At 31.5% G+C, this 25,960-nt stretch overlaps 1 protein-coding gene and 1 long non-coding RNA gene across 4 annotated transcripts in view; one reads left to right on the forward strand and one right to left on the reverse strand.

Annotated features, from left to right (window-relative positions):
* Positions 1–25,960, reverse strand: part of LOC126750057 (transcriptional activator cubitus interruptus) — a 176,682-nt gene that overhangs the window by 43,862 nt on the left and 106,860 nt on the right. Inside the window, exon 1 of one of the 3 annotated variants that reach the window (XM_050459577.1) lies at positions 474–656. The exons of the other annotated variants lie outside the window; for them this stretch is intronic. The gene's annotated coding sequence lies outside the window, so the exon portion shown is untranslated. Of the gene's footprint in view, positions 1–473; positions 657–25,960 lie in introns of those variants that run through there. 3 annotated transcript variants of the gene reach the window in all.
* LOC126750107 (uncharacterized) lies at positions 5,641–21,793 on the forward strand. Its single transcript, XR_007665627.1, has 3 exons — positions 5,641–5,678; positions 5,843–5,967; positions 21,614–21,793. It is a non-coding gene; the product is annotated as an uncharacterized LOC126750107 (long non-coding RNA).

Consider the following 25,960-nt stretch of genomic DNA (forward strand, 5'->3'; position numbering starts at 1 on the left):
ATATTTTTAAAACATACATATTAAAATTTAAATTCAATGAACTCGTTTCATGAATAAAAGTAATTACTTATTACACTGGACTTCTGTTTTGTATGAGAATTTATTTGCAGGGAACTGATTTGTTTTTACTAGTAGTACATTACAAAATGGCTTAACAGCCAAACATTCGGGTCCATTTATCCATACTTGCACGCAAGCATTGATAAATATTATAAAAATCTTATTTTAAGTTAACTAAAAACTATGACTACATAATTGAAAAATCGTAATAATATAAAACGTAATACGTACGTAAACTATGACATTAACCCAGTACGACTCAAAAAAAACCCTAATACCTAAAAATGGTTTATTCAGTTACGCAGTTGAGCTAAAATAATTATTGACATGTTTATTTACCTGTCTAACCATGAAACCATGTTAAGGGTGAAAAAGTACTTCATAAAAAACATTTCTTTATTAAGTTTTCTTACCAAATTTCTTCAAATCCCAACCTCAATCACGACTCTTACAATTCGCATATTCATTCCAACAACAGCAATAATAACCACTGGCTCACTACCGGCACATACATAAAGACATCAACCCGCGATTAGGTTGGAAAGGCAGCGCGCGAAAACAACGCGAAAAAATCGGCTCAAAATGACGAAAGCGGGGTCACGTTGTCGGTAAGGCAATCGGCTCGAAACTGACTTAAGACGTACCCGTGGTACGACCACACAAGAAGGCTCGCGATTCGTAGATTGAGCCTCGCGAATGAGCGAATCACCAACTGATGATGGTCAACCGCGAGATCCATGGTTGCCTGTCACGTACTGCTCATTTTTTAATATTTTTTTTTGATTTGTAGTTGAAGTGCTCTATTTGGGTTGTGCTTTATGGGTAATCACGTATTATGTCATCGATTGATTAGCTAAAAGTAACATAGATTGAGGTACGAAGGTAATGTTTTTTTATGTAATAGGAAGTAAGATAGATTCGTTGCCGTAAAAAGACTTCAAGAACGCTTCCACATTTTATCCAATAATATAAGGAATTAATTAATATATTCAGTTATATTAGCAAGTAGCTGCTATTAATTTCTAACTTATTAAAATAACTAAAACTAAATCATTAATTATTTGCGAAAAAGGAAAACTTAAATAATAATATTTTTTTTAATTTATCTTTAGACAAGGTCCTACAAATGTTGAATATATATGGATAGAAGCACCTTTCGAAGAAGTAGTATTTCTTCAAAAGATACTTCTATCCATACTTCTGAAGAACGACATAATAAAAATCTTTGAAATAATTGAATAATATTAAATCCTCTCCATTTAAGGAAAAGGAGACTTTTACTCTATTATATTCCTCTACTATATTAAATTCGACGTGAACTATATTATAAAGATGAGACATTTTAAACTTCCTAATTAATAATACTTTACAGATGTTTAAGATGAAAATTTATTACATTGAGAGCTAAAATAATGTCTTTAATATAGTTATTTCTTTATTCAAAACTTTGATGTAAAATTTATATTTTTAATAGAATTATGAGTAAGCTTTAAAGTAAATACACAATTTATATTTTAAATATGTTTTTATAACCCAGTTTTATCAAGTGGAGAGGTCTAATAATTTATCGTGAAAAAAATTATCTATCAAATAAAAATCAATAATAATTTACTAAACAAGAAAAAATATTTTTTTTGTTTGCTATTGCGTTTGTGTTGTAGGTTAAATGTAGAAACGTCATTATCGAGTCTATAATTTTAATATAATACTTAACAATTGCTTTTTATTTTTTTTTTTTTAATGATTTACAAAGAGCCATTAGGTAATTATGGCTTGAGATATTTATTGGAAGAAAATGTTAGCCAAAATCCTTTCTTTAAACATTTTTAATTGCGCTACCTCAAATAATTGACCCCATTGATAATGTGAATCTAAGAGATTTGTCTTGTGGCGTTTATGTAGTTTCGGAAAAAACTATACGGTAATTTAGACACATTTTCATATGATAGCATGTTTATCATCAAAGTGTTGTATCAGAGAGTCATTAACTTTTTTTAAGCTAATTTGTTTTAAAAACAAATATTTTCCTGGGTATTAAATAAGGCAAAGCATAGTCTTAATGTAAAACCTCTTTTAAGTTATATTTATTCAAGGTACTTGTACAGGTACAAAAAAATCGTACACGTAGAAAATACTTTATCGAATTACTCTAAAATAGTTAACGGTGGGAAGTAGTGAGGAATAAAACCCTCTAGTCTTCTAAGGAACTTGCCTAAATTTTGATATCCTTCTGGTAGTGAGAGGAGAGGAATTACATCTATATCGAATAACTGATGGTAAAAAGTAGAGATATTGAACGAAACTTCCTGGTGGAGAAGAGGTAAAAGCACTTAACTAAAATTGCGACTGCAATAATAAGAGGTGAGAAAAAGTATTACGCTATGTAGAGTAATGTGTTTTCATATTACAATAGCTTATTCAAATGAACAAGGAGTTTAAACTAAAAAATTCCTAATAAATTCCGAATTAACAAGGACATTACTATGGAAGCTCTAAATAATATATCTTCTTTCTTATTATCCATACTTTTGCGATCTATCCTAATATGTAGCTCCAATAATGTTAGATTACTAGAGCTACAGTTTTATGTTAAAATTTATAATTAGAAGAAATTTTGAATATTTAGTCTGTGGTCAATTATCTCTTTAACATAAAAATAGCTTTGATACAAGTGCCAGAAATGACAAATACTAAAATTATATAAAGAGACCCCGATAAACTGGCTATTATTAGGCAATATTGCTTTTACAAGAACGCAATCTTTTCCTAATCTTTTTTTAGAGGTTGATCGGCGGGAATTAAAAGCAACTTTACAAAACCACTAAGCAAATTCACTACGATCTTCTTAGTTGCTGATATGATTTACAACTATGTAGGGCTCTAAATTATATGTGTAAATTAACAGAAAAATTAAAGATAACATGAATGCCTCTAGAACTCCACTTATAAAAAGTGCATGTGCAAATGCATCATTTGTTCATGCATTTTTAAAGATTGAACAACATAAAAAACCGTGAAATACGATTATTATTAATTAAATAACAAATAGAATTTGATGCTGCAAACTGGTTTTATAAAAAAAGAATTGTTAAAAAATATACGAGAAAATAATTTAATAAAATCTATTAAGAACTGTAGGAAAGATACCAGTCTCCCCGTTTGGAAGAGATGCAGAAGTACGGAAATAAAAACACAGAACGAACGAAGACGAAACGAAGAACACGAAGAATACGAAACGAAAAACAATTTAAATACACGATTTATATTTTACTTTGGATTTTTTCTTTTGTAAGATTTTTTCTGTTAAATAAAATATAATATATGAAACATCAGGAGTTAGGTAAGAATTGTAGTAACTGAGGTTTTTCAAAAGAAAACACTTGCTTTCACTCTTGAATTTCTTTTGATTATTCTTAAGTTATTTGAGGTCATCCAAAAGTTTATTAAAAAGTAAAGGCCCAAGAGAATTGATAAATCGTCGGAAAGAAGATGTCGACATAAATGGAACTATGATATTTTCTTGAAGAGCAAATCTGGTTAAATGGTTATCATTTTTTAATACAAAAGAGACAAATTGAGTTTTTTATGCAATTGAAAAAAAATATAAAACAGATTTTTAACTTTCTTATTTTAGCATGTTATCCTTTTATTTAAAATAACCTTATCGTTAATATTCATACTTTAACGAATGCTGACCCTCATCAATCTCATTATCATGCATCTTCAAAGGTTTTACATCACAAAGTGATTTATGGTAAAGTTGGCAAAATATTCGCCTATAAATTATATATTTAAAGAACGTCGACCAAATAATAAAAATATCGAGGCCAACACGCCAGTTAAACTGCCAAATATTTAAGGTCTACACGGCATAGCAATCAGCTCGAATGTCTTACTTAAAGATTCATTTAGATGCAAATCGCGTCATTGAAAACCGATGAGCTCAGTAGAGATGGGCTTCGTTCTTAATTTGAGTAAGACTTGTTCCTGCTTCATTCTGTGTCAGATGTAAAGTATGTACAAAAGTAAATAAATATGGCAGATAAGGTATAGGTTACAAGTAAACACGTCAATAAAAACTATAAACCTATATTACAGGAAAATTTACTGGTATAATGTAATAACGACTTATTTCACCATCCTTTAAAAAATAATTATTATTTTTATATTATTGTTTTTTTTAATATAAATAAACCTTACTAGAATTATTTTTATATCGATAATTCAAGAAAAAAGTATTATTTTGTGATGATGTACGTTTTCTTCATGAAATAATCAACTATTCTGTTTCAATGCTTCTGTTTGAAAAAACTTTTTGATGAAAGCATTGGATTCAATAACAAAATTAATTTTTACCTTTCTATTTTATAGTTTCTTCTTTCTTAATGATCTCGTAAATTCTTTGGTATTTCAAAGGCAAATAAAAACTTAATATTGTAATATTCTATTCAGATGCATTTTGAAAAAGTTAGGGACACGGTATCCTTATCATCAGAGGCATATGCAAATAGAAATTTGGATCCAGTAAAATAAAGTTATCTTTATATCAGCTGCACAAAATCCAATTGAAAAAGAAGTTTTATTTATGCTTTATTTATGGCATAAAATGAACATAAAATAACTACTATATCCACTTAAGTTATGCATTTTAAAGAGTTTAAGCATTTACATTTATAAAATTACTTTAGTAAATTTTAATAAAAAGAGTTAAAAGGAATAAATTATATGTTTAGATGTCGAAATATTTCTTAAATTATAGAAAGTCATGCTGGTATAAAGTAAAAAATATTAAGACGCCAGAAAAAAAAACTCTTTTTGGATAGTCAGTGTAGCTTCTACTATTTAATAATTAAAAATTTTTAATTAATAAGAGATTCGCTTATACTATAATTTAAAGCTTTAAATTTTAATATTAAGTAATTTAAATGACATGATAAAATGCAATAAAATAAGCTAGATAGATATTAGATGAAAATATAATACACTTGGCTATATATACAATTTTATTTATATTCACAAAATTGTTATACTTATATACTTACTAATATAAAATTTAAATTTAAATTTAATATAATACGAATTTTCGAAAAATATTTTAGTTTTTCATTTGACCTCCCAACGTTTCCAAGAAGGATTAATCACACTGATATGATAATATAAGAATATACACGGGAATTGTCGCATTCGCCTACAGCCCATGCGACAAATTTCCCATTCATAAAAAAAGGACCATTTTACACACTTGTTACATAAATAACTATTTTGTAGAGTAATTTGAGGTTTATTAATAATTCAAGTTTATTAAAATTTTGTATGTCACATGTGTGTAATCCTCTTTTTTTATTCATGGAAAGTTTCACATTCAAAAAAAGGATCATTTTACACACTTGTGACATAAATAACTAGTGCGTAAAGTAATTTGGTATTTTTGATTTTTGAAAATTTGTATGTTACTTCTTCTATAAACTTTCCAGAGTTTATAAAATTTAATTTTTTATGCACTAGTGTCAAAATTAAAAGTAATTTGACATCTAGTTGACATTTAATTTATAATTTGTCAAAAAATTTCAAAAGTTCTTCGTTTTCTTCGACGGTAGAAAAAATTTTGTATGATACACGTATGTAAAATCTCTTTTTTTTATTCATGTAAATTGTCAAATATAATTAACAAATTTCCAATTCTTAAAAAAATAATTTTACATACATAAATAACTACAAAATGACCGTTTATTACCCGTTTTAATATTTTATTTCTTTTGAAAATTACAGTTTGAGTTTTCAGGCATCAAATATTATATAAGACCAACTTAAAGATTATTCATCCATTTTGAAATCCTTATAAAATCTACATCTGAAGTGGGCTGAGAAAAGTACAGCGAATAGGAGAGAAAAATTAAAAGACTGGAGGTAAATTGCATATTACCGATTAAGAAAAAATCTTATGATGATGTGATTCACGATTTTGATGTTAACTATTTGTTATGCCTAATTTACATTACCCACAACTAAGACTTTTTTATTTCTGGGCGAGTTGGATATTAGATAAGTAATTTTGGATAAAGTTTCTATTAGCAGATATAAGAATACATATTTATTACAGGGTTTTTGGAAAAAAATGGGTGTCTGGCATTATTACAATTTTCTTACTTTCTACATTACAATTTTGATCAAAATTTATAAAAAAATTCAAATAATTAATCAAGAGAATTAAGCAATAGATCAACAATGCATCAAAAAGACATAATTATACAGGAAATAAAGTGCATATGTTTATAATGATCATAACTATCTAGAATTCATTAACACAGCGAAAAACAACACATTTTTTTACTTTTTCTTAACTTTTCTTGCATATATATATTTTTCGAAGGTTTTCTATTTGGAGTTACATTTGCTCAAAATTTTGAAAAGAGTCAATGTTTCTTTTAAGCTGAAAGCTTCGACGTTTTCCAGAGATGTGAGATGCTTGCAGCTGTGAACCTTGGTCGTAAAGATATTTCATGGTAGGAGAGTTACATAACAAATAAATGAAATCCTAATATGACTATAACATAAGTTACTTACGTCCAACATATGCCATGACTTCTTAAGATGCTTTAGGTTAACTTACCTGAAAAAAAAAATTTCTGAAACATTCAAACTCAATAAATGTAATATTTAAACCGACAATCGAGGATTATATAAAGATAATAACATAATAACCGAGACACGCGTTCTAGTCCCAACGAAAAACGATAAGCAACAATTTTATCCAGGAAATTTGCATAATTCAGGCCAGATTAATTGCGTCTTAACTTAACGCGACAACTTATTTTCGAGAAATTTACATAAATTCTTGAATAATAGTCCCATCTTGGTGAAATCGTTACTAACACGATTAAACCATGTTATTTAAGTAATTATATTATATAAATTACCATATTAGTTTTTGGTCTTCTCGAGATTTTTTTGACTCATAACCTATTTAATCATAAATCTTCTGAATTGCCGTTAAAATAAAGAACCACTCATCATTTCAGTTTTCTTAGGAACAACTAAAAAAGATGCACGTCTCATATGTATACCCTTTAGATATACGTGACATAAAAAACTTAACTGCTTCCTAATAGATGATTACAAGCAGGTTTACTCTTCTTGCTAACAACTCTGTAAGCGCTCTCATTAACATTTAGAATAAACAGTATTTGAATTAAAATGGAAGAGTCGTAAAGACAAAGCAGTTTGAATCAGGGATCAGCAAAAAGTGTTGCCATATAAATTTTTTTAGACGACGCGCATTGAAATTAAATTGTAACGCTTATACACAGGCTCAAAAATAGAACGTATAAAGTGTATAGAGCACTTTATAGATAACCATTTTTTAAATATATTTTTAAAAGAGTTTTTCATAATATGTTGAATTGTTTATTAGTTGTTTAATTTTCTAAGGTAGTGCAGCATTTCTATCTATTCTTGTTGTTAATGACTTGGTGTGCTTGTATAATAGCTCTAGAAAAGATACCCGATATTTTGTTCCAATAAATAATCCTCATTTGTTGGTTTTTGCTTATTCGTTTATTGATAACTTGGATTCTTGGCCTCATTCATAAGTTTGTGGTCTTAGGTCTACCTGTGAATTTTAAATAGTTCTTGACCATCATTTACTTTATGACATTCACCATTAGTTTATCGTGAATTATCAATACCTTCTATAATTTATTTGCTATGCTTAATATATCTGGTACATAAATACATTATATTACTAAGTATTAACACTAAAAAAATAAACTATTATTAATAATTTAAATTAAAGGCTTTATATTTGACTCAAATGTATTATATGTTATTTAATAATATATATTCATATGCACCATATTGAATGTTATTGTATATTTTGGATACTATAAAAAAGTGATCCCAGTAAGTTATTGTTTACATTATCAGGAATGTAATAAATAAAAAGATAATGTGTTTTATAGTCAGGAATATTAAATGGTTATTTAAATAAAAATATAGGGCCATTAATAATATGTTCATTACTAAGTCTATATACATAGGTAAAGCTTGGCTACGTGTCTACAATGAATCCGGTTAAATATCTCTTATAAACTAAAGATGAAGTCACTATAAAATTATAAACATATATTTCTAAGATAAATATATAAATAACTTATTATTTTGTAAATCTTTCAAATATATAGCATTTATAATAAGGACTTAAATAATAGTTGCATATTTATTATCACATAAATAATGCTTAGTAAAGTTATTTCATATAATTTTTTAGAATTTTTGGAATTTTGCGCAATAAATCTATATTTATTCTAATGATTTATTTGCAAGATTTTATACACGAGCATTAAAAGTTAATTTAGTGTCAAAGGTCACTCCCAGGTACTTAATTTGTAATACCCTAGTCAAAAGTTCAAAAGCACGAGTTTTAGAGCTGAATATATTTGATATGTACATATTTTCAGCATTAAAATATATTCCCAAAAGAGTCAATGTAATTTTGCAGTATATTTTGTAAATTTGAGTTTTATAGTATTTAAGAATTTTACTTTTTATTAAGAAGTTTTAATTAACTAATTGTTTAATATCATATTTTTAATATTTAAAATTTAATAAATATTTACTGTTATAATCTTTTTGATTAAGTAATTATAATGCAGGGTACTGTGAGGCAAATTTAAATTATGCATTTATGACCTTAATATTAGCAAAATTTAATAATTATTAGTTTGCAAATATGCAGAGTTTTAATTTTTATATGACATATTTTTCTTTTAAGTAATCTAGTATACAATTTTATTTACGTTTCTTACTAATTTAATATGTTAGTCTTCGTTTAATTTATTGATTTTGATTATTGTTGATCTTTGCCATCTTTAAGATAACTACGTTGTATTGATACGTGAATACATCAAAAACAATTATCATAATTAATTGTAAGTATTAAAGATGAAATTCGTAACAAAGCAGTTATACATTTTAATTCTATTTGAATATAGATTAGGGTTTCTTAAAAAACCTACCTATACCTGCTCGAGCAACAGCTACTGCATTGACGAGCCCTTCAATGACATAGGTCCAGTTCAATAAATTACACAGTTGTGATTTACGATTACATAAGGGTTTATTGTACCTTTTGGTTAGTAATAATTTACAGGTATAGACTAATGAACGATTTACAATGTTGAAGTTAGTTATTTAACAGGGTTTACAATATTAGTTGACGTTACCAGCCTTCCAGAATCACAAGACCAATAGCAGGAACTTAGCAGGAACCAGGAACGGCATTAGCACTAACGTCACCTTGGTTTGTGCAGCTATTGACAACCACTGTTGCACTCACAACGTTGCACTCACTTTCAGTTCAATTTTCCACCTTTACGCACACTTATTCACTATAGACCTTTTTACATAACTTAAACTACTTTATCGTAACAATTAGGTATACATATATGAACTTTAGACAAATACTTAAACGGAAGAGAGTGAGAGAGAGAGGAATTGCTTGCGCCAACTTGCTCTTGACTAACTTATTTTCTCGGTACTTTAAGCTTTGTGAATTCCTTCACTGGTGAAAGAAACCTTGTGTTTCGGGGGCGCGAGAGTAGGTACTTCTTTTTGCGGCGACGGAGTGAATACTGATTTTTTCTCGTGGGACTCGGGGTGAAATGTTGGGTAAAAATGTGGGATGCACGTGTGTCATGGGGCCAACACTTAAGTGAACTTGAGGAGAAAAATGGATTTTTAAGTGCACTTAAGCTAAACTGGTAACAAAGGCATTTCTTAAAAAGTAGGTAAAAACACATGTTGGGATTTGGGAGAAAGTTCAGGCAAAAATTATTTACTTGAGAAAAAAGGTATTATTCGTTTGACAACCATAAACTTCGATTCCATAAAATCATAAAATAAAATAAATTGTTAAAATTAACTTTTAACATACTCCCCCCTTTTGAAGGCTTTGCCTTCAACAAACATTATACATTATAACTTATAGACAAAACTTATCAAGAAATACTATGGTTAAACTAAGTTACTATCAGATTTGGGCAACGGGCATAATTTGGTTATATTTCTAGTAAATATTCCATTTTTAGTCCTAATTTTTACCAAGCGTATTTTACCATCTTTATTAGGTAAAGTGTCTACTACTCTGGCCAACGGCCAATCAAGAGGTTTGGTGTTCTCATCTTTAAGAAGAACAAGGTCATTTGTTTCAATATTGGGGACTGGGGACCTCCATTTAGGCCTATTCTGAAGATTGTTGAGATACTCTTTGGTCCATCTAGTCCAAAAGAATTGTTGAATCTGACTTAACCTTTGCCAACGATCTAAGCGGTTTTCAGGAATTGACGAGACATTGGGCTCAGGGTACGAAACGAGAGGACTTCCAACTAAAAAATGTCCAGGGGTAAGACAAGTTAAGTCCAGTGGATCAGCTGATAGGGGAAGAAGTGGCCTGGAGTTTAAAATAGCCTCAATTTGTGCTAAAATAGTGGAAAAATCTTCAAAGGTTAAATTCTGGTTTCCAATTAATCTTCGTAAGTGATGTTTAGTACTTTTTATAGCTGCCTCCCAAAGACCACCCCAGTGAGGAGAGAAAGGAGGTATAAATTGCCACTGTATTTCATGGCATGAGAAAAATGCAGTCAATTGCTCTTGTGTCTGTTGTGACTTAAGCGTGTCATAAACTTCTTTAATTTGATTGCTGGCACCAGAGAAATTTGTACCATTGTCACTAAAAATTGTTGCCGGGCATCCACGTCTTGAAATAAAACGTTTAAAGCATGCTAAAAATGCTTGTGAAGAGAGACTTGATACTAGCTCCAAATGAACAGCTTTAGTGACCATGCATACAAATAAAGCGATATACGCCTTTTCAATTTTGGCGCGTCGAAGAGATGACGATTTAATAATAAATGGTCCTCCAAAATCGACACCTGTTGTTAAAAACGGTCTAGAAGGGACAACTCTGGATTTAGGGAGATCTGCCATAATTTGTTCTCCTGTTTTAAGCTTAAATTTATAGCATTGTAAACAGTTTATAGAGATCTTTTTTATTTCTCTTAATCCATTTAGCGGCCAGTATTTAAGACGAATATTTGACAATATCGTTTGAGGACCAGCATGTCCTAACCTAATGTGTTCTTTTTTCAGCAAGAGTCCAACAACATGGTTTTTTGAGGGCAATAAAATTGGAAATTTTTGATCAAATGATATGGGTGCTTGGGATAATCTGCCTCCAACCCTTATGAGATTGGAGGTATCGATAAAGGGGTTTAACCTAAGGACTTGCTTGTTTGAAATTTTTCTTTCTTCTGACTTTAGTTCACTGATTTCCTTTGAAAACGTTTGGTGTTGAACTTGCTTTACTATAAAAATTTCTGCAGCCTTTAATTCAGTTACAGCTAAAGCACCATAAAATTTTTTACCATTACCTTTACAATTATTTACAAATCTATGTATAAATGCAATAGTTCGTTGCAATCGCGAGAAGTTAGAAAACCGATTAAAAAGTGTTATCCAGAAATCTTCGGAGTTAACAAGCAAGACCGTTTTTGCTTTTCTTGCTTCTTCTTCAGTGGAGCAAGGTCCCTTTTCATAAATTTTTAAATTTAAATTCGGGTCCAGTAAGAACTTTGGGCCGTTCCACCAAAGCGTAGAGGTGAGAATCTGGTCTGCGGTAAATCCGCGAGAAAGATGATCAGCTGGATTATCCGCAGTTGGAATATGACGCCATTTGCAGTCTTGAGATAAAACCTGAATTTGAGAAATGCGGTTTGCTACAAACACATTGAAACGAGAAGGGTGGGCATTTAACCAAGCAAGTACAATCTCAGAGTCAGTCCAAAGATTAATGTTGTCAACTGAAAATCTTTCTTTTAATATGGAACACACACGAGTGACTAAATTGGAAAGTAAAAGTGCTCCACAGAGTTCCATGCGGGGAATTGTAATTTCTCTTATCGGGGCTACTCTACTTTTGGCAGTAATAAGTTGACAAGAGACATTTTTGTTAGGATAAAGGGCTCTTATATACACACACGCACCATATGCCTTCCTGCTGGCATCTGAAAATCCATGGATTTGAAGTGAACTGGGATTATTATTAGCTAGGAAAAAACGTGGAATTTTTAAACACATTAGTTGGGGAAGCTCTTTAATAAAGGTGGTCCATTGGGTTAAAATGGGTTCTTTCAGGGGTTCATCCCAATTAATTTTTTCTTTCCAAATGTTTTGCATAATTAATTTAGCATTTACAACAATGGGAGCTATGAATCCTAAGGGGTCGTACATTTGCGCAATTTTAGATAAAACTATACGTTTAGTAATTATGCTTTCGGACCTAGTATCAGGTAAAGAGATAAAAAACTCATCTGAGTCGGGATTCCAGCCTACACCAAGGACTTTATTTGAAATTCCCTCGGTTTCTATGGTGAAACTTTCTTGGGACCCATTATCACAAGTTTTGGACAAAAATAAATTGCTATTTGAACACCATTTATGTAAGTGAAAATTTCCAATCTTGCAAAGTTCCAACAGCTGCCTATGTAATTCTACCAAATTTTCATATGTATCTTGCCCACAGAGAACATCGTCCACGTAACATTGAGATAAAATAGCTTGAGACGCAAGAGGATAATCGTCTTTATGAATAATGGCAAGTTCATTCAGGGTGCGTGTAGCCAAATAGGGGGCACAGTTCGTGCCATAAGTGACGGTGAGTAATTCAATGCATTGCATTGGCTGAGAGGGATGGTCGCGCCATAAAATATTTTGCAGGTAAGTTTGATTTGGGTTAACGCGCACCTGTCTATACATTTTTTCGATATCAGAAGTGAGAGCGAATTTAAAACTTCGAAACCTAAGTAAAATATCAAACAGTTCAGGTTGAACTGTATATCCTTTATGCATTACGTCATTGAGTGATAGCCCAGAAGACGTTTTCATAGATCCGTCAAACACTACACGAAGTTTAGTGCTTGTACTGTCCTCACGAATTACACAGTGGTGAGGCAGAAAGTATCGATTGTTGTGATTTTCAGTTTTAAGGGAAAGGGGAATAATTCGTGCATGATTGAGTGAGATATATTCACCGATAAATTTTTTGTATTCAAGAAAAAGGTCAGGAGATTTTTGAAAACGCTTTTCTAAGTGGTGAAACCTTTTCTTGGCTAATGAATATGACTCTCCTAGCGGATGTGACTCTTGGGGCCTTTTAAGGGGTAAGTCGACTTGAAAATGACCATCTTTAAATACCGTGGTATTTTGAAAATTCTGTTCAACCATAGAATCTTCAGGGGATAGGGGTTTTTCGTGAGTGGGCGAGACATCTTCTAGTAACCAAAATTTCTCAATTAATGAGTCCAGTGAGCAATCTGAATTTAATGATTGCACTAAAAAGCAATTCTTAGAATTTGCCAAAGGGGTTTTGTGAACGAGAGCTTGGGAGGGGATTAATCCTGAAAGAATGTGGCCAAAGTAGGTACCTACCAACGTTAAAGAGTCGTTGTTAACCTTGGTGTATTCGCCTGAAAGAATGTGGTAGTATACATCTGCTCCCAACAATAAATCTATTGTAGAAGGCGTATCAAAGTAGGGGTCTGCAAGCGGTGTATTATTGGGAAGGTTCAACATAAATTTGTTGACTTTAAAGTGAGGGGATTTTTCTGTGATTTTGTCTAATACACAGCAGTTAACATTCAGGAAGTAATCGTGATTGTGACAGGAATGAATTCTCAGGGAAATTGCGTGATTAGAGTGCTTAATTTTGCCGCCAATACCAGAGATTTGTATTGGCTGCGTCTTAGGAGAGAGATCAAGTCTTTGAACCAGCGATTGGGTTACTATTGATATAGTACTCCCGGGATCTAATATTGCCTTTGCAATAATAAAATGACCATTCTTGTCGGGTATTTGAATCAATGAAGTACCTAATAAAATTTCATTATCTTCAGTGGCGAAAACTGACAAAGTCACAGGTTTATTAGCGTGAGGGCGATTCGAGTTAATTTCATTGCTTGTGCTTGGGATTTGTGGTTCTTGAGTCTGAGAGGAGCTTTGGCTTGAACCTTGATTCCGAGAATGGGAGCTATTTATGAGAAGCGAATTTCTGTTAAAATTTTGAGATCGTTCATTTTGGGTTTGAGGATTTGGCCTCCAATGTGAATTTCTGCTTTGCAAGGGCTGTGCTGCATCATCCATTGGATGCAAAAGAGAATGGTGTTTCATATGACAAATCTGGCACCTCTGAGATGTACAGTTTTTTACTTGATGCCTTGAACCGAGACAATTAAAACATAGATTATTATGAATAACAAAATCCTGTTTCTGTTTTAAACTAAGATCTTTAAATTTAAAACAAGTATAAACTTTGTGATCAGGGTGCTCACAAAAGGGACACCTTTGTCCTGCAACAAAATGTGAGCAAGAGTTTTGAGGAGAGTTTTGAGGTATGACTTGGTTGCCTTGGCGTTGCCCACCATGAGCATAGTGTGAAATTTTTTTAACAAAGGGAGTGTTGTGTTGAGAAGAACGTCCATGGGAATAATTTTTAGTTGAAGGGCTTTCAGAGAGATCTTCTAACACCGAACAACGCTTTTCTAAAAAGCTTAGAAATTCTTCAAGCTTAGGGACCACATGTGAGGAAGAGCGCATTTGAGAACCTCTCTCGGATATATATGCCTTTCTTGTGCCAAAGTCTAATTTTTGAGAAAAAATATAAATTAAAATTAAATCCCAGTGGTCTACTGGAATGTTTTGATTTTTCAGTGAATCAAAGTTCTGTTTTATGCAAACTATAAATTCCCTAAGTGTGTGTGAGGATACCTTATTTAGGATAGGAATGTCAACTAAATTTTTAATATGGGCAAAAATAATTGATAATTGATTATCATATCTTTGTCTAAGGGTATTTAGGGCAATTTGGAGGTTGTCAGTGGTCAATTGTAAATTATCGACCAAATTTAGGGGTTCATCTCTTAAATAAGATTTTAAATAAATTAATCTTTGAATATCAGAGAGAGATTGATTATCTAGAATAAGGGTAGAGAAAAGTTGAAAAAAGGCATTCCATTTAGTGATGTCTCCGTTAAATGGAGGTATGCTAATTTGGGGCAAACTAACATTTGGGGAATGAGAGTGTTGGGGAACTATATGTCTTACTTGAGTTGGCGCTTGCGGGGAAAGTTCTAAAATTTTACGTTGCATTTTAGCAACACACGTTAAGTATTTGTCTTCTACATCATCCTTGTCTACTTTACTTATATCTAAAACTACAATTTGTTTTTCTACCTCTTCAAAATCTTTAAAAGCGTGGGTTAACATACTTTCACGTACCTGAATTTCTAAAAAGTCATGTATACTATCATTATTTTCTAAAAACCAATTAACAATTCGTGTTACTTTAGCCTTTAAATATCCGCGATTTTTAACCAACGCTTCTACTGATATTTCTATTTCTTCAGCCATTTTATTTTTTAGTTTTAGGCTTACAGAATAAACACAAAAAATTACGAGACAACCAGATGCTTATTTTTTGGGAATAGATTTTCTTTAAATTTAAACAATAATTGTTAAGAGAAAATAAACTAATTACCAATAAACAATTTAAAAGAAAAAGTAAAAAGTGAGTTGCTACTTATTTCCAAATAACAATTATAACAAGTAACAAGTGAAAATAACAAAATAACAAGGGACAAATAACTAAAAGGTTTGTTAGTAAGTAATTAACTAAAATACTGTTTACTCGAAGGACCACCGACACATATGTCGGAACCAATTATATACTTTTTACACAAGAAGTATGTTTTGTTTTTGCTTAGATGAATCGTAAAATCACAACTTGGGAAGATCCGGCTCGAAGGACCATGAATATAGATTAGGGTTTCTTAAAAAACCTACCTATACCTGCTCGAGCAACGGCTACTGCATTGACGAGCCCTTCAATGACATAGGTCCAGTTCAATAAATTACACAGTTGTGATTTACGATTACATAAGGGTTTATTGTACCTTTTGGTTAGTAATAATTTACAGGTATAGACTAATGAACGATTTACAATGTTGAAGTTAGTTATTTAACAGGGTTTACAATATTAGTTGACGTTACCAGCCTTCCAGAATCACAAGACCAATAGCAGGAACTTAGCAGGAACCAGGAACGGCATTAGCACTAACGTCACCTTGGTTTGTGCAGCTATTGACAACCACTGTTGCACTCACAACGTTGCACTCACTTTCAGTTCAATTTTCCACCTTTACGCACACTTATTCACTATAGACCTTTTTACATAACTTAAACTACTTTATCGTAACAATTAGGTATACATATATGAACTTTAGACAAATACTTAAACGGAAGAGAGTGAGAGAGAGAGGAATTGCTTGCGCCAACTTGCTCTTGACTAACTTATTTTCTCGGTACTTTAAGCTTTGTGAATTCCTTCACTGGTGAAAGAAACCTTGTGTTTCGGGGGCGCGAGAGTAGGTACTTCTTTTTGCGGCGACGGAGTGAATACTGATTTTTTCTCGTGGGACTCGGGGTGAAATGTTGGGTAAAAATGTGGGATGCACGTGTGTCATGGGGCCAACACTTAAGTGAACTTGAGGAGAAAAATGGATTTTTAAGTGCACTTAAGCTAAACTGGTAACAAAGGCATTTCTTAAAAAGTAGGTAAAAACACATGTTGGGATTTGGGAGAAAGTTCAGGCAAAAATTATTTACTTGAGAAAAAAGGTATTATTCGTTTGACAACCATAAACTTCGATTCCATAAAATCATAAAATAAAATAAATTGTTAAAATTAACTTTTAACACTATTCATTATTCATACCGTATCAGATTCTCTAATATTTTTTTTTATAATATTAGAGCAGATTTTAACATTATCTCAGCGATTATATACTCTTATAACAAATTGTGTCTAAAATCTTAGCTATTTAGTGTATCAGATTCAGTCAATATTTTTTGCGTCCATGCAGTGTCTTAAATGTAAAATGGATGATGCTAATTCAAAGCTTTTTACAAACTGCGACAGCTGTTAAAAGGTATTCCATAATAATGTCTGCTCTGGTATAACTTCAACTGTAATTAAGGTAGTGGAACTCAATAAATACTTTAAATTGTAAAAACCATTGATCAAATAAATAGGACATAAGGCGGTTAAAGGAAGACATCAAAAATAATCTACCTACACCTACATGTGTCTTGAACACCACTGCTCTACTGGATTAAATAATGATTCTACGAAACTTTAAGATCACCAAAGCCGTGTCAACAATATTAATATAAATATAATTCAACTTTCAACTTAATACTATCAACAGAACAGATTCCTGAAATTTGGAAGACTGCTAAAATAATACCTATTTTAAAAGCTGGGGACTCTGATCAAATCGTGAACTACAGGCTAATCTCATTACTCCGTAACTTCTCAAAAATTTTCGAAATTGTCCTGAATCGGTCGCTATTTAGTCATGCAAAAGAACTCAGCTCTGTAGACCAGCATGGATTTTTTAGCGGGCGATCTTGTGTTACTAACTTATCCTGTCCGTCTAGCCACATCTGTAAATCACTTGATGTTAATACTCAAGTCGATATTATTTATACCGACTTCCGAAAAGTCTTTGATCGAATAGATTTTGCTGCATAAATTAACTCAGTATGGTTTTTCAGGGAGATTATTTAATTTATTTCATTCCTACTTGATTGGTAGATCTCACTCAATATGTCGAATATGAGGGCTTTAAATCAAAACTTTTTAACGTAACGTCGGGTGTGCCACAGGGCTCGAACCTGGGTCCGCTCCTGTTAGTTTTTTTATAAATGACTTGATTGAGTCACTCACTTGTCATAGGCTGGCTTTTGCCGATGATTTGAAGCTCTTATTAAACGTATATGGCTTGGAGGATTGTGTTTTTCTTCAGAACTACCTAAATACATTGGAGGTATAGTGCGCTGTTAACAGGTTAGGCGTGAATGCGGCGGCTAAATGTAGTGTGGTTAGTTATTCTAGATCAAAAACACTCATTAAATTTAAAAAAAAATACTCATTTAATTTAAATTTTGATTACTTTATTAATGATACCATGTTGAGTAGATTAGAGCAAATTACTGATCTCGATATTACCTTTGACTCTGAATTTACATTCGTTCCACACTTCAACAACAGAGTCAAGTCAGCCTTGAGAAGGCCTGGGTTCATAATTAGAAGTTCTTAGGGTTTTACTTTGGAATCTACATTAAGACTGCTTTTCTGTTGCTTTGTGAGAGCAAAACTGGAGTTTGGCTGCATTATGTGGAACCCGCTCTATCAGAATCATGTTGGTCTCCTTGAATCTATTCAGCGTAGATTTGCTAAGTTTTTGGCTTTCAGGCAGGATAGCATATATCTAGTTAGAGGGTTTGATCATCGGCAACTATTGAAACGCTTCAATCTACATCCATTACATCTCAGAAGAATGATCTTCTCTGTAAAATTCCTGCATGGGTTACTGAATGGATTCATTGATAGTCCTGTACTTCTTTCTAGTGTACGTTTCATGGTGCCTAGGCTTAATGCTAGACATCCCCTAATATTCTTTCTGCCAAGGCCTCATACTAACATCCTGTTGAAATCGCCGCTATATATAACATGCGCTATATTTAATCGGATCTGTCACATGTGTGATATAAATTTCTCTTCGGTCCATGTGATTGTCGATATCTTGGTGGATCATTACTTTTGAGATTAAGACCCATGTGTTTAAGTTATAGTTAGTAGTTATATTGCAGTTAATTTAATTTAATTTTGTTGAATATGTGATTATCTTGTTAAACTTTTATAATTGGGTTTTTATATTATATTAATAGTTATTTGTTCTAATATTTTGGATAACTTTTGAGATTATGACTTTACTTATTTTGTTTTCTTTTGATTCATTCATCATTTTAGGTTTGTTTTTTTTTTCTTTAAACTATATTTTTCATTGTTTTGCAACATTTTTTTTTTTGTTATTGAGCAAGTTGCCTATTGGAAATAAAGGCTAAATATATATAAATATATTAATGTTCACAACTTGTCTGAGCAAAATAAAGACTTGCACAGTGTAAATACTCTCTTAAACTCTCTTAATATCTCCAATGAAAAAGTGAAAAACACAGTCCGAATGGGAAATTCTAACAAAAATGACCACGGGGCTCTTTAGACCCAAATTAAAAGGTAGAAATATTTACATAGGTTTATCTGACCAAGATGCAGGCAGAAGCGGAGGCCACAGTAAGCTGAATTTGGGCAAAGATTTTCAAATTAAGAAAGGAACTTACAAATTCGATATTTTCAAGGAGTTTCTAGAATTGTCCAAAAAACTACGTAGGCCAAATTGTACTAAAAGTTTTTTTTTATATTACCATAATACCCAAGATTTAATAACTAAATGTGATGGGCTGCAAATGTCAATATGACATAATTGTAATAACAGAAACTTGGTTGCATAGTGGCATATATGATGCAGAGCTTGACCTTATTAACTTTAATATCGATCACTAGGAATGTTCAAGCAATACCAGTGTCTTCAAAGGGGGAAGGTATCTTAATTGTCATATGCAAATATAGACTTAGTAAATGTCTTCCTCTTTCTGAACTAACTGAACTGATAATATTGAACACAATTCTGTCTAAGTTAAATCTGTTCATTTAAATATTATCATAAGACCTCTACGCATACCATCCAATTCGTCAGCACATTCTTACAGTGCTTTTCCTGAAACATTGGTCTCACTCGCTCTTCAAATGTCTACCCTACATATTATGGCTGATTTCAACTTGGCTCATGTTATGTGAGATTTAGCTTTAGAGTAAGAACAAAAGAGCCTGATCTGAAGAAGTGTTAAATGTACAGGTTATGTCAAATAAATGTATTTTTCATAACTAACCTTACACAAAAGCCAAAGCACAAAAAATATAAACAAAAACGATCAGTTACCGATTATCGGAAGTTTTCTAGGTTGAGACAGCTAGGTAAAGGTCTGACACAGGAATGCTACAAATAATATAATTACTACACTGAAGCAGCTGTGGGCTCTATATGTTCGGTGATTATTTTTCTATAGTATACTCACACCATAATTTTAACGTCTCCACTCATCTAACTCTCTTCATATTAAAATATCAGATATATTTACTAAGCTCACATACTTGAACACTGTATTCCTAAGAAATGTAGCTTTAATCTGACCCTTATGCCTAAGCCTTATGACAAAACCTGCGCTACCAACTATTGGCATATTAGTATACTAAATACAGTCGTCAAGGTATTTAAAAGCTTAGTATGGACATCATCGCTTCCTTTTTAAACGCTTACTACTTAGTTAATCAGCAGTGTGACGCGCAATCTACGGAGCTAAATATTCTTACCAGGTGAACTTTTAGTTGGGTGCCTTGGAGAAGCGATATCAAGTAGATACAATTATATATTTGTCTATATATTACAATATACACACTGCTTTCTCCAAGACGTTCAACAAGGTAACCCACAATATTTTGTTTCATTGACTAAGAATGATTGCTAAATTTTTGAACCAGATCAATAAACCTTTATTGTCAGGTTCCGTCTGGAGTGCCGCAAGATTCTTATCTCGCGACACTTTTTTTAAATATTTTTATTAATGATATAGATGAATGCTTGACTATCTATTTATTTTTGTTGTTTGCCGATGATCTAAAATTGAGCTGTATAATAAATCTGCTAATGATTGTGACAAAATAGAAAATGATCTAAATTCTATTGATTTCGACAACAAGATCGGTCGCTATATCCTTGAAGGAACTTCTTTTTTTAAATTATCTTTTTTATTTGGGTGTTACTCTCGATATAGGCCTACAGTTCTCTCATCACTTAGATAATATTAGCCATAAGGCTTTTCCGGATGTACTCAATACTTCACAAATATTGCCAATTGAAAATCACTCTAATATGCCCTATTCATCCTCATCTGGAGTAACCTTTTTTCTAGAAAAAAAAAGATTGATGCTCTTCAACTAGTTGAACAAAAATGTTTAAAACCAATAACATGTAAATTGAATATATTGGTTAATTAAAATGATGCAAATATACTTATTATGCTAAATATGCTAATAAACATGGGAAATCTTAAGCTTCAGACCTACTTCAAATAACCAATACTCATGCTACCCTAATCACAACAAGAGCTACTGATAGTTTTCATTACCTAATTCAACGTACTAACTATGGTCTTAATAATTTCCTCAGTATGACAATCAGAGTAGCAAACTAAAGTCATGACATTCAATTTTTTGAATCATATAGCAAATTTCTGTGTCAAGTTTTAGTAAACATTACTTAGAACTTATTAATTATGATTACCTAATAATTTTCTGTATTTCTGTATGTTACTTAAATTATGTATTGCTGTTGTGAATTTAAAAGTTTAACACAAATGTAATTGGGTTTTCCCGTTTATAAATAAATATTCCAAAATTAAAGAGATATTTCTTTAAGACCATTAGCGAAAAAATAAATTTTGTGAAACCATGATAGAAAAAGCAGATGATTTTTTTTTTCAGATTAATCTCCTTATTCGTTACATGGAAAATACAATCCTTCTGTTGTTGGATATTGATTCGAGAAAATTAGCATAGAAGTTTTTAATTCCGTATTCATTATCTTCAAAAATTGCAGTTTATATTTTATTTTTATTAAAATATCAGTTTAAGTTTCATTATGCAATATACGTATGTATAGGATATTCGTGTATTTAAAGCCGGCATTAGAACTTCGTAAAATTTTGAGAAATTTTGCATGTAATAAAATTACCACCAACAAAGTCAAATGCTTACTGAAAAAAAGGATGCAGCAGGCAGGTAACAGAGTGCACGAAATTCATGGGCGCGCGTTGCCTTATTTTGCCTTTAAGCATCTTTCTATTCATAATGATCGATTCTCCAACCTATATATTTCTGGCCATATGTACTGGCATAATTTAAATAAAATATTTTATAATATAATAATTTTGTAGAAGTAATAAAACAAACGAAAATATTAATATAAATATTTAGTTTTATACTTAAAATATGTTTTATTCTTAACCAACATTTTAGTTTATATCAACATTTATATATATTAATTATAAAAAAATATAGATTATGAATGTAAAAATTTATTTAGAAAGTTTAGTTTTACATTTTTATGACATCTGCTGGTAAAACGAATCGTAAGTATCAAAACAAAAAAATATTAAAAAGTAAAACGATCACGATACATACTTTATTACAACAAAATTATAAATTTATTATTTAAATACTATAATAACTCTTAACTAACCCTAACTCTTACAATTAATTATAGAGATTATTTAAAGGGAAGTATATAAACATATTTATTTTATCGTTAGATAGCATTTTGGCCGTTGCAAAACAGATACAAGTAGATATTGCGAAAAAATTCAGAGGCGTGTTCCTTGAACGAAATCAAGCGAAAAAGCTCTTATGAACATAAGTTCTAAACGTCTTAGATTTTACACTACAGGATGATAAAGTTGAAAGAAAAGACTAATTTTTTTCGATAAATTTGAAACATCACGTATACATGTATTTGAGATATGTATTTGAAAGCATTAACAGAAAAACTTAAAAAAAAGCTGAAATAATGGTTATAAAAGTAATACCTGATTAAGATAATAAGATTTAGGCGTTATGGATATCCATAATTATGCTTTTTTTAAGCGCTAATTGCGAATATAAAAATTTAAATTGTATACATATAGGAAAAACGCTATGGATGTTTAGAAACTGCGTACTAATTTTTAGAAGAATATTAGGGTAGGGATATCAAATTTATCAAAAAAAGTTAGTTTTTTCTTTCAACTTCCACCACATTGTAGTATAAAATCTAAGATAGTTTAGGACATATGCTGATGAACATAAACATGATGAACTTTTTTGCTTGATATAGTCCAAAGAATAGGCTCTTGAATTTTGTTGCAAAATTAAAAAAACACCCTATGTATACCCATATCACCGGCATTCAAATATTTACAGTGATTTCACTTCAAAGCCTCTCTTCATCAATCGCCTCAACTTGCATCAATTTTTTTGCCATTTAAAATAATGTGTAACACTATGGAGCAACCATTTGACATACCAAAGTTTACGTTGATAAAATGCCTTTTTAGTGAAGAAATAGTCCATACTTGCAGTAGAGTTGTAGATTAAGGTAAAATCAAAATTCAGTTTATTTTTTTTAATTGCAGTCTCCCTCCACTTATTCATTAAACATCAGTTTTTATAATTCCCGACATGTTTCGGACTCAGCGGTGTCCATTATCAGGGAATAAAAAGTTTAAAATTGGTATAAGTTATACACACCAGGGTTTGAGCCCATGTCAAAAAACCTTTTATTTATTATTACTATTTTTTTATTTTATTTATTTAACAATAGAATGTGAATGTTTCAAATCGATATAATATTTGTTATTACCAGACATTATAGCTCACCATTAGCTCTGGTATTTCAATCGACTAATTTTTTTTGGCACTGTTGAATAAATATTTTAATGCTGCTTACAATAATGTGTCACCCGATGGGGGTTCCGATTTGATATCTCAAAGTGAGCTGACCTGGAAGTGAGGAGGTAATTAACAGAACTTTGTCAAATATAAAATTAAACATTCACCTGCATATCTGACGTGTTTTTTTTTGTTTTTAAAAAAATATTTAATTATTATATAATTATATTTAGTTCTTTTCTTTAATTGACTCTAAATATAGAAATTGATTAAAATATATAAATATGTTTTTTTTAAATTTAGAATTAAACCTTTGTAATTCGTATGAACGCAGTTATTTTAAAATTATTATGGCTTTACTATATCATGTAAAGTATATCTCAGGAAAAAAAATTAAATACACTTAATTTAAAAGTAAACTTATGCAGCTACCAACAGCAAACAATAATTTCTTGAGCAGACGGTACAAAAAATAATAACCTGTAATAGAGAAATTAAATCTGCCAAGTAAATAAAGCAATTCAGCAAATAAAGAGAGCGGAGCGGGCCGGCTCGAACTCGAGATGGTTTTGCCGATTAGCGGTTGAAAAATGGACGCCACAACATTATTAATGACGAGACGACTGACTATATGCGGCGAGTTTTGTTAGATAATGACCTAAAGCTGATATCTAAACCTTAAAACAAATCAAAGATAAAAACGTAAATAACTTCGTGCTATCACTTTGTTTGGACTGATTGCGATTTCAAAATTAGACAAACACATCGATCAGAACCAATTAACATGCTTAAACATAATGAATAAATAAATTTTCCAAATATAATCAAAATTTCGTTGATGCCTTCATTTAAATAATGCAGGTGATTAAGTGACCGTAAGTAAAGTAATCAAACCAGAAAGCAAACAAGTCCACTCAATTCTTATCCCCGGCATGATTGTGTATCTTGTCTCGGGATGTTAGAAATGGGCTGGCAATGATGAACGAGCATTCAAGAAAGAATTCGATGATGCTCTGTTCTGTCCTGGGATCGTGACAAAAACCAGCTCTTGCTGGGAACGAACGGACCATGCGAGACTCAATCGACTGATAAATGAGTCAAGTGGCTCTCGGGGGACTACAATCGAATATACTTTTTCTTGGCTGAGATTTTAAAGTTAATTGTTCGAATAATTAAACAGCTTATAAATAGCCATTAAATTGCTTTAAGGATTTGGAATTTTAAGCAACAATGCGTTGCTTTGCACTTGCTTCGAATTGCTAAAGGTATAAACTGTTTATTGCTTTTCTAAAGTCGTATTTTTCCAGTGTAGAATTTAAAAAGAGTTGACATTCTAAATAAAAACAAATAACTTATATATACCATTATAAATATATAGGACTACTTTAATAGCCCAGAGCTTAATCTGCTATATTTGTCTTACTCTTTTACCTCTTTTGTAAGATTTAATTAATTACTGGTAGATAATGTATAGTTATTAATTTGTAGTGATCTGACTGAATAACCTGAATGAAAAGAGGTTTGATAGTTTTTATTAAAAATGACTTGGATTTTGTTCAAAATGTGATAAGAATAAATAAGGCTAATATTTTTTGTTCTAATGGATGCATGGTACCAATAGGAAATAAGTCCGAAAATAGGCCTAGCCAATTCTTATACCAAAAAAACACTCATATCCGCATCATAAAATATTATATCACATAGATTTTACCCAAATTATTTAAAGGATAACTGAGACTGGTGCAATGTTCACTTAGGATACGGTCATATGACGAGAGCGTCCGGATTTTTCAGGATATGAAAAAATATATCAATTTTAACATAAAAATGTACTACAGCGAGTGGCAAACTAAGGTTAAAGAAAGGCTTTCGGGTGGAAATCCCGACAAGGGAAAAATAGTCAACGAACTAAATCAAGAGGCTAAACGATTTTTAGGTCTAGTAGACAGGTGCATCATGAATGGAAAGCATCAAGTTAGCCAGAGCAAGAGGGTTACAGGATCTAAACATTGCAAGGTAAAGAGGGGATTTTTATCTACTCTGATAGTCAAGCTGTCCACAAGGCGATGAAAGAAACCAGGGTCAGCTCAGCGCTAGTCTAGGGTCCAGTCGCGTTGGACAGACGGGTCATCTACACTTTCTGGAGAAAAGTTCATACTACATATTAGGAATCGGCGATAGGTGGAGTTGTTGGACTTTTTGAAGCTATGACACTCCAACGGGAGGAACTTAAAGATCTAGATTGGCACAGCGTCCAAGCCTTTATTAAGAGGACGGGCCGATTTAGTGAAGACCGTGCCTTGGGAGTAGAGGCGTAGGGGTGGTTTATTCTAAGGTTGGCGAAAAGGGACTTTAAGGCCTACTAGTACTTGTTGAGCCCTAGCTCTTCGACCCTCACTACTACGC

This window comes from Anthonomus grandis, chromosome 1, assembly GCF_022605725.1.
Source record: "Anthonomus grandis grandis chromosome 1, icAntGran1.3, whole genome shotgun sequence".
Taxonomy (NCBI): Eukaryota; Metazoa; Arthropoda; class Insecta; order Coleoptera; family Curculionidae; genus Anthonomus; species Anthonomus grandis.